The sequence below is a fragment of the Molossus molossus genome, unplaced genomic scaffold (assembly GCF_014108415.1).
Source record: "Molossus molossus isolate mMolMol1 unplaced genomic scaffold, mMolMol1.p scaffold_m16_p_22, whole genome shotgun sequence".
Classification (NCBI taxonomy): domain Eukaryota; kingdom Metazoa; phylum Chordata; class Mammalia; order Chiroptera; family Molossidae; genus Molossus; species Molossus molossus.
Genome location: NW_023425358.1, coordinates 38,511,310 through 38,522,549, shown reverse-complemented (window position 1 = coordinate 38,522,549; position 11,240 = coordinate 38,511,310). Strand labels below are relative to the sequence as shown.

The window sequence follows — 11,240 nt, the reverse complement described above, 5'->3', positions numbered from 1 at the left end:
TCATGCGGACGGAGCCCCCGACACTGAGGGAACCTGGCCCTGGGCAGAGACCGAGGGGACGGCAGGGGGGCAGGTTGTTCGTCGGGAGGCCTGACCCCTCCACCCCCAGGCCCTGACCGAAGCCCAGTACCTTTGGGCGCGCTGCTCCCGGCTGAGGCCTCGAGTCCTGCCCACCGGATCCGCTTATGAGCTGCGGGGGTCCCCCGCCCCCACCCCCACTTCCGCGCTGCCGGCGCGCACGTGCTCCGCCTGAACCTCCTGGGAGGAGGCGCCGCGGAGTCTGCGGCCCGGCAGCGCGGAAGGTGCAGTCGCTACAAAGTATCGAGGCCCCAGCCAATCCGGGCGAGGGCCCGGTCCAACCCCAGTACCCGGATCGGTGTCCCTGCGCCCCCGTGCCCTGGGTCCATACAGTCCGGGGTGCGCAGAGAGGTTCTGGGGTTCGGAGGTGCCATCAAGCCTGGCTCTGCGAGTCCTTAGTCCCTGGACAGAGCAGGCGAGTCCGGGGGCGGTGGGCTGCAGGGGGGACAGGGCGCCACCACTCCCACTGCCCTGAGGCGGGGCAGGAGGAATCGGTGACCCTCGGTTGACCCCAGCCCAACAGCCCTGGTAGACCACGGAGCCAAGACCAGCCGGGACGAGCTTGGGATGAACCCCCTGCTCACGTGCCTTCCGCGACCCGCACCCACTCCCTGGCACCGCGGGGTGACCACACCTTTCAAATCCAAAGCCCAAGAACACGTGGTGGGAGCAGAGGCCCCTTCGGAATCGCAGGGCTGAGGGGCACACGCTGGAGAGCCCCCAGGGACCCCGACTCCCAAACCCTGGCCGACCTCCGTGTGACCCCAAACGTCCGGCAGTGCGCTTTGAGGACATCTTCACCGGAGAGGAGGGCCTGGGGTGCCCGGGCTCTCGCTGACCCTGGTCCAGACGGGAGAACCGAGGAGTGCCAGCATCCTGCTCAGACGGTCCTCGGTGCAGTTCACATTTTGTGAGCTGTCGTGCCGCCCGGCACGCGGGATGGTGCTCTAGAAGTAAGAGACCAAGACTGCAAGTTGGTTCCTCAAGGGCGGTCAAGGTCTTACTAGAAAGAAAAAAAATTCTCTGACTTCCAAGCTTATGCACAAAGAGAAACATTTCAGCGTTTGTTTAAGTGAAAAATATGGACACAATCCAAGCAGGTGGAGGAAGCTTTGCTAAATAATCACACTTAACAAAGGTTATCAGGCCATGGCCGTTTGGCTCAACGGCTAGAGTGTCGGCACACCGACCAGAGTTGGAGTTCAATTCCCCGTCAAGGGCACCTACCTGTCATCCGCGACCCTGGTGATCATGAATGTTTCTCCCTCCCTCCAAAAATCTATTTAAAATCCTTGGGTGAGGATTAAAAGAAGAAGAAAATGAAAAGGTTATTGGCTCAGTTGGTTGTGACTCGGTTGTACGTTGTCCAGCCCCATCAACAGGTCGGGATTCCATCCGGTCAAGGGCACATGACCATCCTGTACCAGGCTTGATCCCCAGTATGGTGCGTGCAGGAGGTAGCCAATGGATATTTATCTCTTTCTTTCTCTCCCTTTCCCTTCCTCTCTCACTAAAAAATCAATAAAACTTTAAAAAAAAAAACAGAAGAAAGGTTATTAGGCCCTGGCCAGGTGGCTCAGTTGGTTGGAGCATCCTTTCATGCTCTGAATCCCATTTTTCTCCAATTTTAATAGCAGCCTATCAGTGGAAGTGGTACCCTTTGGTTTCCTCCTAATATCAATAACATTGCTTTCCCAAGTTTCTCTCCTCTTCCCATGCTCATTCACATTCTTCCTACTTTATCAAAAATATATTTATATAGTATTCCTACACCCTTGCTCAACCCTTTAGCCTTAGATATGAAATTATATTAAATACACACCATCATCTCATTATCTGCATGGAGCTCAACCTCTGATATATTCCTCAGAAAGTTAATTTTTTTATGTGGTGTAAGTATAGAGCAAGACTCATATATATATATATTTTAACCTCACCTGAGGACATTTTTGCATTTATCCTCACATAGAACAGGAGGGAGAGAGGGAGGAAGACAGAGAAACATGGATGTGAGAGAGACACATTAACTGGTTGCCACCCTCATGACCCCAACTGGGGCCAGGGACAAACTGCAACCAAGGTACGTGCCCCTGGTGGGAACCGAACCCGGGTCTCTCTGGACCTCCGGCCGACACTCTAACTGCTGAGCCAAACCAGCCAGAGCAAGACTCATATATTTTTCATGCAGATGTGCAAGTGTTCTAGGGCCAGTGTTTTGGAAAGACTTTTCCTACCTCCAGAGAATCATGTTGGCTACTTGCCAAAAATCAATGGACTCTAGTGTTTACTTTTCCTCAAGACTCACTACACTATACCTCTGACCTTTCACAAATTTCACACTGTCTTGGCTACTGTAATGCTAGGTCTTCAAATAAAATAGGATATGTCTTGCAACTTTGTTTTTCTGTCTTAAAATTATGATGATTTCAACAGGTTTGCCATCCACTTAAGTTTCAGGTTCAGCTTGTCAGTTTTTACATAAAATCTTTCTGGGATTGTAATTGGAATGACACTGAATATTTAAATCAAGTAGGAAAACACTGACACTTTCACAACATTGAATCATCTGATCCATTAATATGGCATATATTCCAGGTCTTTAGGTTATTATTACCTTTGTTACTGTTTTATGGTTCTTGCATGTATTTCAATTTATACCTAAGTAATTTATGTTTTTTGGGTGCTGTCATAATAATAATGCATTTGAATCCAAATTTGCAGTTGTACATTGCAAGGACAAACAAATACAACTGCTTTTGGAATACTGATTTTACATTTTTCTGCCTTGAAATCTGACTTGTTCAGGTGAGGGGTTTTTGGAAAAGTTTTTAAAAGGATTTTGAAAATGAAGGCAATCATATCTCTGAATAGACAAAAATAATCTTTCTTCCTTTCCCATCTGTAGCCTTTTCCTTTTTTGTGCTTTATGGAACCAGCTAGGTCTTCCAGAATTCAAGTGGTAAGGGTGGATTATAACACTGCTTATTCATATTCATGATGTTAACTGAAGACATTTTTGGGCGTGCTTTACTAGTTTGAGGAAGCAACCTCCTATTCCTAGTTTGCTGAGGTTATCATGAATGCTGTAGAATGTAAACAAATGCTTTTACACCTACTGTGATCATCATATAGCTTTATTTTTAAGTTGGTCTGTATGAATTATGGTGAATGGATTTTGAATATTGAATCAGCCTCGGCTTTGTGTCCCAAGGTGAACTCCCATTTGCCTTAATGTATTGCCCTTTTTATAAATTGCTGATTAAAGTAACTAGTATTTTGTGAAGGATTTTTTTTCTTCCATGTTAATGACCAACATTTGTTTTGTTGTTGTTTTATTTGTTTGGTTGTTTTTGTTTTTGTTTTTTGTTTTTTATCTTTATTGTTGAATGTATTACAGATGTTCCTCATTGTTCCCCCATTGACCCCCTCTCCTCCACACTCCCGCCCCCCTCCCGTCTTTTCCCACACTGCTGTCTGTGTCCATTGGTTACATATAAGTTTTTTGGTTTATTTCTTCCCACCCCCCCAACCCCTTTCCCTTTGAGGTTTGTCAGTCTAGCAACCAATTTGTACTTCTTAATCCCTTCACCTTTTTCATCCATTCCCCCAACCCCCCTCCCATCTGGCAACCAACACAATGTTCTCTGTATCTATGAAAGTGTTTCTGTTCTGCCTCTTCATTTTGTTTGTAGATTCAATTGTCGATAGATATGTATTCATTGTCATTTTGTTTGCTCAGATATTTTATCTTTTTCTTCAAAAAGACCCTTCAACATTTCATATAATAACGGTTTGGTGGTGATGAACTCCTTTAACTTTTTCTTATCTGGGAAAGTCTTTACATGGCCATCTATTCCAAATGACAGCTTTGCAGGATAGAGTAATCTTGGTTGTAGGTTCTTGCTTTTCATCACTCTGAATATTTCTTGCCACTCCCTTCTGGCCTGCAAAGTTTCTTTTGAGAAATCAGCTGACAGTCTTATGGGAACTCCCTTGTAGGTAATTATCTACTTTTCTCTTGCTGCTTTTAAGATTCTCTCTTTGTCTTGAACCTTTTGCATTTTGCTGATGATGTGTCTTGGTGTGGGCCTCTTGGGGTTCATCTTGTTTGGGAGTCTCTGTGCTTCCTGGACTTGTATGTCTGTTTCCTTCACCAAGTTAGGGAAGTTTTCTGCCATTATTGTTTCAAATAGGTTTTTGATTTCTTGTTCTCTCTCTTCTCCTTCTGGGACCCCCCAAGATGCGAATGTTGGCACGCTTGAAGTTGTCCCAGAGGCTCCTTACACTATCCTCATTTTTTTAAATTCTTTTTTCTTTTTGCTGTTTCACTGGTTTTTAAAATTCTTTTTTCTTTTTGCTGTTTTGACTGGGTATTTTTTTGCTTCCTTAGATTCCAAATCAATGGTTTGCTTCTTGGATTTACGTACTCTACTATTGAATCTGTGTGACTGGGTGTTTTTTTGCTTCCTTAGATTCCAAATCGATGGTTTGCTTCTTGGATTTACGTACTCTACTATTGAATCTGTGTGACTGGGTGTTTTTTGCTTCCTTAGAATCCAAATCGATGGTTTGCTTCTTGGATTTACGTACTCTACTATTGAATCTGTGTAAAGTATTCTTTATTTCAGTGAGTGCCTTCTTCATTTCTGACTGGTCCTTTTTTATGCTCTTGAGGCCGTCACTAAGCTCGCTGAGGTTCTCATTAAGTTCACTGAGCATCTTTATAAGCAGTATTTTGAACTCAGCATCTGTTAGGTTGCTTATCTCCATATCTCCATTTCGCTTAGTTCTTTTCCTGGAGATTTTTTCTGTTCTTTCATTTGGGACCTGTTTCTTTGTCTCCTCATTTTGGCCGCCTCCCTGTGTTTGTTTCTATGTATTACTTAACGAGTGGTATGGAGCTAGCTGAGACCAGATGCTGCTTGTTTTTTGGGTTTTTTTTCGCCTCACCTGAGGACATTCTTCCATTTTTTGCTCAGATAGAGTGGGAGGGAGAGAGAGAGAGAAAGAGAGAGAGAGAAAAACATCGACATGAAAGGGACACATCGAGTGGCTGCCACCCGTACAACCAACCAGGGCCGGGGATAAACCACTACCGAGGCACGTGCCCTTAGCGGGAACCAAACCCAGGTCTCTCTGGACCGCAGGTCGACGCTCTAACCGCTGAGCCAAACAGGCCAGGGCCAGATGCTGCTTGTTTGAAAGAATTTAGGAAAACCTGAAGCAGGATCCAAGACAGGCCAATCCTATGGTTAAGCAACTGGCAACAGCTTGGGTGGGCCTGAAAGCTGGGTGGGGCGGGGCTTCAGGGAATCACCAGGGCGGGAGCCCACAGTGGGAGCCAGGTTGCTGAAGTCCCAGATATGGCAGCTGTCTGCCACCCCAGGGAAGGGCTCACCAAAGGAACAAAGGCTTGACAGCACGTTTGTCCCGGAGAAAGCTCCCTCTTCAGCCCTTGCTCCAATGCCAAACAGCTCAGTTCTTCCCTATATGTCTCTGGCGCCCCTCGAGCTGCCTCCCCTCCAAAATAAGAGGGAGTGAATCCGATAAGTCCGTGAGCGGGCCATTTAAGGAGCTGCCTGGGGCTCCAGCCTTAGCCTTCCTGAGCCTCAGTTCCTGCTGGTTTTTCCAGCCAGAAGTTATGGGGCTTCTGTTTCTGGCACTGGAACCCTGAGCGGGGTGCCTGGTGTGGGACGGGGACCCCTCAGTCCTCAGAGAGGACCTTCCTCCTGATTTTTATTCACCACACATGGGTGTGGGACCAGCCCGTCCCCTCCACCCTCTTACCAGTCTCGATGCGGCTGCTTCTTTAATTCCGTAGTTGTAGGACTTCCATTCAGCGCGATTTCAGGCGGTCCTGAATGATGATTGTGCAGTTTAGTTGTAACTTTGATGTGGTTGTGGGAGGACGTGACACCACGTTTACCTACTCACCATCTTGACCGGATGTTGTTTTTTTACACCTTTGGCATTATTTGTGCAAGGCTGACCTAAAAAAAAAAGTTAAGGCATATTCCTCACCATCTATGTTCTGGAAGACTTTGTACAGAATTGGTATTTTTTCTTAAATGTTTGGTAGAATTCACAGTGAAGTGACCTGAGCCTGTATTTTTTTTTATTGTTGGAAGGCTTTGAATACTATGAATTTAATAGGTGTAGAGCTAATCAGGCTAACCACTTCTTCTTGACATTCTTCTGATGGTATTCTCCCCTTGAGTGAACTCTGGTAAGTTTATTTTTAAAGAATTTAGTCCATCTCATCAACTTTGTCAAATATATGTGTTTAGTGTTTTTATAATATTCCCTTCTGGGGTTTTTTTCTTATTGTTGTTGTTTACTTCATTGGCTTCTGGTCTTATCTTTATGTTTGTTTACTCTGGGTTTATCTTACTCTTTTTTCTAGTTTCTACGCTAGAAGTTTAGATTAGTGATGTGAGACCTTTATTCTTTTTAAATACCTAATGCTACAACTTTCACTCTGAGCATGGCATTTTCTGCATCTCAAAAATGTTATGTTGTATTTTTTTGTTCAGTTAAAAATATTTTCTTTAAATTTCTGGCCCATGTATTACTTGGAATTGTGTTAACTTCCAAGTATTGAAATCTGTTGTTTTTGCTATTAGTTTCTTGTTAATTTGCATTATAGACTCAACACGTTTTTGTTTATTTTTTTTAAAAAGGTTTATGACCCAGGATATAGCACATATGTATTAGTGAATGCTTCGTGTGCAATGAAAAAGACTGTGTATGCTGTGGTTGGATGTTCTAGAAATGTCTTAGCTGCACTTTGTGGATGGCATTATTGATTTCTTCTAATTTGCTCTCCAAGTTATTTACAAATAAGTGATAGATTATTTCTTTCAGATCTACTTTGCATTAATTTACATTATTTTGAAAATTCATTGTTAAGAGCATATATACTTAGGAGTGTATTTTTGGTGAAATAATTCTCTTATAATTATATTCCATCTCTATTCATGATCATTTCCTTTGACCTGGGTATATATTTCCAGGAAAGGGTACATATTTTCTCTGGACCGCATTACAACGCTCCAACCACTGAGCCAAACTGGCCAGGGCAGTACATATTTTCAAATGTCAGCTGTTAAATTGGGAGGTTGGGTGAGACTGAGTCAGCCTGACCTGCATTTGAGTTGGCATGGACTTCGTTGCAGTTTTAGGTTAGGGTCAGTGCACAACTTCTTTCAACGATTGTCAGGGCAGGATCAGGATGTTTCCCTCAGCAGGCCCTGGGATCTGAACCTGGAAATATTAGAGATCTCCTTGAGCTCACAACCCAGCAGCCAGCTTTCTGAGATGCTAAGGTTCCTTCGCTTCCCACTTCTGACTTCTGAGCTCCCAGCCTACAATGCATTGGAGGTGTCTGTCTCAGCTCTCCTGAACCTTTCCCACGTTTTGTAGAACGAAGCCCAAAGTACCTCGAGGTGGTTTTCATCTATGTGGGGGTTGGCAGGAAAGAGATGGTGTGTTCTCTAAGCTCTTTACACATCCCTCAGCCTAAAGGTACAGACTGCATCTATTGGATTCAATTGTTGCATTATCCACAGTCCTGATTTCTTCTAATTTGTGTAGTGTCTGCCTTGCACTTATCAGAGGAGCTGGGCATCTCAGAAAATCTTTTATTTTTAGCTTTTTCTGCCAACATCACACCTGTCATACGATCTGTAAGAGTTCCATGCGGTGCATGGGAGAGCTGGCTGGAAACTGCTCTGCAGTGCGGTTCTCTAAGCCGTCAGGCCAGTCCAGAGGCAGCTGTGGTCTGTGAAGACTCCCGACTGCAGGACCTCTCTCCTCTTTCTGCAGTTGTGCCAAGAGCAGCAACTCTTTTCTTATATAAAATATTCCTTAATTTCTAGTGTTTTGTTCATTTGGGTTTCTTTGTGTCCTTTCCTAAATTTGTAGCTTATCCAATTTGTTTAACCAGAAAACAACTAATTGGTGAAAATTACAAATTTTCCTTCTGCTCTACTCCACAATTCCTTATGACTTTGCTTTCACACCTTGGCTAGAATGTACACTGCACTATTCCATAAAAGTGATGAACGTCCTTGTAATTTTCTTAAAGGTACATGTCTGTTGTTTAACTATTAATTCTGTCAGTAGTCATTTTTGGGAACACACTTCTTGAAGGGGTTAAAGGATTTCTTTCTAGTCCCAATTTAATATTTAAAAATATTGCCTGGCTGGTCACCACGAGGTCATCAATTGGCTGCCTCCTGCATGTGGAGGCAGTCTATCAGTGTTCTCTCTCTCCCACTCCCTTCCTCTCTCAAATCAATAAAGAAAATTTTTTAATATTTAAAAATATCTAGGGGCCTTAAATTCCATCAAATGACTTACCTACACATATTGAGGTAATCATAGGCTTTTATCTGGTAGTGTGGTTATTTTTATGAAATGACTGTCTTACAAACATCTTAATGTGTTTCAGTTACAATCAGATTCAACTGCATGTAACAGAATCAGCTCTTCTACAACCCCACTCCTTCAAAAGGTACCTGAAAAAGCGTAGTTCATTTCTTTTCCTTGCAAAACATACCCAGATGTTGGCAGTCTAGAATGGCCATAGTAGCTCCACCTTTATCACATGAATTCAGGCGAGATGAATTCAGGTTCCAGGATGGCTGCTGACACCCCAACTATGTGTTGCATATTGAAGAGGAAAGATGAAAGGTCACTAGAGGGCTTTTCCCAGGTGTTTGTTTTCCTTTGGAAGAACCTGTCGTTACACCCTCTTAGCAACTTATATTTCTGTATCATTACTCACAGTTTAGCAGTATGATTATGCTTAACTGCAAAGAATTGAGATGTAGCTTTTTAGCAGCCCACAACTGCCATTAGGAAAAACCCAGTGATTTTGTTGGTAACTAAGGGACAATGGACTTACTACTACTAGTCTGCTACACTTATAAGGGACACTGGACTTACTACTACTAGTCTGCTACACTTAATGTCATGGTTTTTTAAATATATGCATGATTACATGCATTTTGCTCTAGTTCCATTTGGGACTTTTAAATCTATGTTTATAAATACAATGCATTCCCCTCCACCCCACCCCGCCCTATTTAATGGAAAATACTGTAAAATGTTGGTATTATCTTTCCTGGAAGTTTTCTGAAAATTATCAACTGTTACTGAAGTCTCTGAAACCTGTTTCTCTTCTGGGGATGGGGCAAGGTTTGAAGGACCAGGTAGTCTCACACCAGATTCAATTTTTCATTGAAATTCAACTTTGTTCACTGGTACACCTATTAATTTCTCTTAAGTTTCCTTTATCTGATGTTTTCCATTGCTTTTAAGATGAAAACAAACCCATCACTATCCTCTCCCACAGTATTTGACTACTATCTTCAGGGTTGCATGTGGATTTGCACCACACAATACGGGCAGTGGTAGACTTTCCCGTATTGTGCTTATTCTCACTGTGCGAGTATCTTTATTGGAACATCAATGATAAAATACATATTCAGTCATCCCTCACCACTTCCCGCTTTGACTTTTGCTGCTTCACTCTATTGTGGTTTTTTCAGAAATATACTATTCGAGTCCTAATCTAATTGCCAAGGACCCAGTTCTTTCATATTGCTGCTTGTTCACATAAAGAAACTGGTGAAGCCCTGGCCGGTTTGGCTCAGCGGTTGGAGCGTCCGCCTGCGGTCCGGAGAGACCCGGGTTCGGTTCCCGCTAAGGGCACGTACCTCGGTTGCAGTTTGTCCCCGGCCCTGGTTGGGTCGTGCGGGTGGCGGCCACTCGATGTGTCCCTTTCACATCGATGTTTCCCTCTCTCTCCCTCCCACTCTATCTGTACAAAAAATGGAAAAATGTCCTCGGGTGAGGATAAAAAAAAAAAAAGAGAGAGAAACTGGTGAAGTTGTGAAGGAAACAGACTTGCTAAAGCTACTGATAGAATAATTCCCAACACCCTGGCTCTAAAACTGTATGTACGTTTCAGCATCATTTAAAGACCATATAGCTAAAGATGAGTAAACTAGAGCTAAAAATGATAGCAAAAGCTACAGTCGGCTCTCGTTTATCGTGGTTAAGCAGTTCCAGACTCTGCCACAAAGTACGGATTCTTTATACACAGTTGTCCCTCGCCACTTCACGCTTCGACATTCACAGCTTCACTAGATTGGGGCTCTAATACAGTATTTTAAAAAACCACAATATAGGGAAGCCACGAACGTCGAAGAACTATGTGAAAGTGGCAAGGGACGAAGGTACTATGTAATGGATATAGAGGGAAATTATTGCAAGATGTTACCCGAGAACAAAGCCTGTTTGCTTTTCTGCAGTTAAGGAGTCCATTAAAAATTTAAAGTCTGCCCTGGCCAGTTTGGCTCAGCAATTATAGCATCAAATTACAGTCCAGAGAGACCCAGGTTTGGTTCCCGCTAGGGGCACGTACCTCGGTTGCACGTACCCTGGCCCTGGTTGGTCGTGCGGGTGGCAGCCACTCGATGTGTCCCTTTCGCATTGATGTTTCTCTCTCTCTCCCTCCCACTCTGTCTGAACAACAACAACAAAAAAAAAAAAAAAAAGGAAAAAGGTCCTCGGGTGAGGATAAAAAAATTAAAGTCTGAAGTCCTTCAGCCTACTTTGGTGATAAGGCCAACTCCTTGGTAGGGAACCTTGAATGATAACCATACACTGTGAGGAATTATGAATCTTAAAGACATAGGATATTCTAACTAGTTGAAAATTTACATCACATTGAAGTATACAGCTAAAGAGGTAGCTGCCAGGCCCACTTATAAAGGGAACAAAAGCCCTGGCCAGTTTAGCTCAGTGGTTGGAGTGTCAGCCCGTGGATGAATTAGTGGGTTCGATTATGGTCAGGGGCAACTACCTCAGTTGTGTTTGTCCCCAGCTCTGGTCGGTTTATGCAGGAGGCAACCAGGCTCTGTCACATCGGTTTCTGTCTCTCTCTTTCTCTCTCTCTCTCCCTCCTTCCCACTCTGACAATAGGCGGAAAAGTATCCTCGGGTGAGGAATAAAAAAATAAATAAAGGGAATAAATATAAATGGTTTCTATTGTTAAAATGTATTTTTAATAAGTCACTTTATTGTACTAAAAAAGTTGCATTCATTAAGAATATTGCAATGTATAGAACTTTGCTGTCATTAAAATCCTAGTG

The 11,240-nt window shown here is 43.5% G+C and overlaps 1 long non-coding RNA gene across 1 annotated transcript; it reads right to left on the bottom strand.

The window, feature by feature from the left end:
• Positions 1–5,871: 5,871 nt before the first annotated feature.
• On the bottom strand, positions 5,872–8,729 carry LOC118640424. Its single transcript, XR_004961353.1, has 3 exons — positions 8,639–8,729; positions 7,222–7,341; positions 5,872–6,068 (listed from the first exon to the last, which is right to left on the bottom strand). It is a non-coding gene; the product is annotated as an uncharacterized LOC118640424 (long non-coding RNA).
• Between the last annotated feature and the right edge of the window lie 2,511 nt (positions 8,730–11,240).